Here is a 3,757-nt window from a genome sequence, read left to right as displayed (position 1 = left end):
AAGAGGGTAAAAGAAACTCCCTGGTAGGCCACTGGCCGAAGTACTAGCAGCTCATGGGGTACTCAGACTTCTCCCAGGCTTGATCCTTCGTGCGGGTACCTCACACTTAGTTCCAACCATCTGGTTTGCTATTGCATCCTTCCAATAGCTTTGCAACTTATGCTCCTAGAAAATAAAAAATCCACATTACAAAAATAATACAATTAAAAAAATTAATAAAAAATAAATAAAAGAAAGCAGTAAAGCTGGGTTGCCTCCCAACAAGCGCTTGATTTAACGTCGCGACACAACGCGAATCACTCTTTGCCTCAACTTTGAACTTATGAATTGGACCCCTAGTTTTGATTCTGCTCTATGATCATTCTCCTAGGGTGGTGGAACGAATCTAATTGGCCCAATAAAATAATTTAGTATTCTGCACTTATTGGCCTTTAGGTGAGGCGTGTAATCCCAACTTTCTAGCAAGAAGAATTCTAGAATGTAAGCACCTTGTTCCTCATTCCTTGACTCCTCAAGTGACTCGGACGACTCTATTTTCATATCATCATCCAAACACAATGTGGAAAAATGCTTGGAGTGTGGACCAATGCGCTCAACTATATGAACATGGGGACTGTCTACATTCTCAACACTAATAACAATAGAGTCAACTAAATATGTATCCTCAATACCTTGGTTGACTCTAGTATCTCTTCTATAACATCGACATCCTCAAAATCTAGTTCGATTGATTATTGGTGTTCTATTCTGGTCTTCTCCACTGACACCTCAATTTCTGTATCTAATTCACGCTCTTCTTGGATACTATTCACAATATTGGCTTGTTGAGCATTAAAATCTTCAACCAGTTGACTCACGTGAACTTTCAAGTTGTGAATAGTTTCCTCTTGCCTTTCTATCTGCAGTTGTAATTTACTATGTTGTTCCAAAAGGCACTTTAACATATCTTCGATCTTCTTTAGGTCAGCTTCCCTGGGTTCTTCATTCCTATTAACTTCACCAGAAAAAGAAGAACCATCAAAGTAAGGGGTTGGGGAAGGTAAGAAATGTAAGCACAACCGTAAAAGTGACCATCTTGACCACCACACATTTCACACATAAGATTGAGTTGGTACACAAAACTCGCTCTCGGGAATATTTTGATAATTTTGTCCTATATGGTTTCCTTCACAATATGCATAAGGAAGATTAAAAGTAGAATTACCAACATCAAAATTCTCATAATTCCATGATGCCATGTTTCTCAAATAAATAAATAAAACTAAAATAAAAAAATAAAAAAATCAAATGCTAAAATATAAAATAAAAGTTCAAACTGGAAACCTAGCAATATGTACACCTATAACTACCCCGTTAGTTCCCCGGCAACGACACCACAATTTGATCACGCTAAACTCTAGTCCTAAAAAGGATAAGTGGTCGCTGCAAATGTAATCCGGTCTAAAAGTCCGGAGTCGAATCCCACATAGAACTAAGGCTTAGCTATATCTGTTTAATATCACTAAAAAGACAAGTTTGAACAATATCCTAAATTATAAAGATTGAGATTTATATTTCTAACTAATTAACTAGCAAATACTAGAAAACGGTAAAATTATCAACTAACGAGACAAAGGATTGGAGACTAAATTAAGGATGTCTAGTGTTATGATTTCCCCAATTGTCGGAATCCCTCTAACTATATTCCCTACAATTTTGCCAATGTATTCTACACTGATCGTGAGCACTTTAGGGGCCGTAATTCTCTCTTGAGCAACTACAATAATTTACTAGACATATTCTCTCGAACTATGCTAGTTGGATTTATCTAACCGCTCATTATGACCACGTCAAGGCTTTGTTATTTCTAAACCTGTCTTTAAACCCACTATATTGATTTCTCACATACATTAGGAGTGACGTTGTTCAATAACTACCTAAATATGTACTCTCTCTCGAGCAGTACACACTAAATAAGCACAGTCAATTGATGGTCATTCAATCAACAACAATAAACACGTAGTTGAACAAGTAGAGAAATCCAGCGGCTCAATTATATAAAAACATAACAAGAATTTATGCTACAAAAGGTTCTATCAAAACCCTAGATAACAAATTAGCTATTCATAATAGTATGTAAAATTACAAAATTAAAAGTCATAACTAACAATGAAAAATAGGATGAGAAAGGAAAAACTCGCAGAAGAATTTCCCGCCTTGCTGCTATTGTGTCTCTGCCTCCTTAGGTCGAATCTATCTCAAAAATCTGTCCAACCTCCTCAAAATACCATTTTTCCATATACATATACCAAGTTGGGTCAAGCCAAAATAATTATACCATCTCCTACGCAAAAAAAAAGGATAATTTTTCAGGTCTGGACGCTTGCGATCGCGGTCCGGGAGCGGTATTTTCCTAGTGCATTGCCTCAGTCCGCGTCGAGATCCGCGGTTGTGATTTCGATAGCGTTTTTCACCCTGTTCCGTTTAAAATTTGGATAAATGTAAAACATGAAAGTTTTATCTCTTTGAGTTATCTTTTCAACCATATATTATATAGCCCAAATGGAGTTTGGAGCAAAGAATTATGTCTATTTTACTAGACAGTGCACAATATGCTTACTCGAGTCTTCGTTTGTTCTTAACTATCAAATTTGACCCCTGAACACGATCCCGACTTAATTCCTTGGGCTTTTACTCAGACTTCAAAGCTCCAAATCACTTGAATTCATTCCATAACATCTATATAGCTCGGAATCACTCCTACAAGTCATAAAATACACGGTTAGTGCAAAACACTAGCGATTAAAGCCCAAACTCAATTAAAGTGCAATAAATTAGAGTGTAATAAGCGACTAAAATACGCAATTATAGCCTATCATCAATACACACATCATTTTTCTTTTTCATCTTCAATTTTTACTTCGAATTTTCAATTCAAACCACCTCAAAACTTCATCAAATCATCCCAAAACTGAGATTCAAGCTCCATAAGATGTACCCAATCTATTCTAATAACACCCACTCAAAAGAAAACAAAAATTTGACCTTTTTTTGCTATAAATAGCTAATTGACTAATATTAGTAAGATTTGGCTAATAGTAATAATATTTTATGAATTAGCCAATTTTTGTAATGAGCTACTTATAAATGAAAATATATAGTTGTAATTTCCCTATATTATATTTTGGAAGTTCTAGTTCGACCCCGGATTCAAATTTGTTATCTTTGCTAGTACTTCACGCCTTATTGTAAGGATTATCGTATTTACACTACGACAAGTCTTGAAGTAGGGGCATTTGTAGGCAATTAAATTTTTATTGAATTTAAATCCATAGAAATTTGGATTTAATTTCAATTAAATATATTTCGGTCCAAATAAATATTATGGGCTAATATATTTGGATTAATTATTCAAATCCAATAAATAGGTCAAAATGCGTTGGGCTAACCCATTTAATTGGCTAAAAGTGATGAACCCGCTTCATTGGGACCAAGATGTCATCTTCCTAGAGGCCCAGTTTGGTGTCATGTGTCAAATGACGTGGCACGCCAAGTCAAACGGAAGAGCCAATAAGATCATGCCACGTGTCAAAATGACAATGCATGCCAAGTCACATTAAAAGGCCAATAAAACTGCGTCACGTGAACAAGTGGCATGTTCTGGCCAATCAAATGCGGCCTTGTCACACTTCAATTTGATTGTTCGAAAATAGTTTGTTCTTATCATAACTCTTCCCTCCCACAACTATAAAGTGGAGTCTTCATAACTAAGAAAAGA

This window comes from Nicotiana tabacum, chromosome 10 (genome assembly GCF_000715075.1).
Source record: "Nicotiana tabacum cultivar K326 chromosome 10, ASM71507v2, whole genome shotgun sequence".
Classification (NCBI taxonomy): Eukaryota; Viridiplantae; Streptophyta; class Magnoliopsida; order Solanales; family Solanaceae; genus Nicotiana; species Nicotiana tabacum.
The sequence above is the reverse complement of the archived record's forward strand: the minus strand, read 5'-3'. Positions refer to the sequence as shown.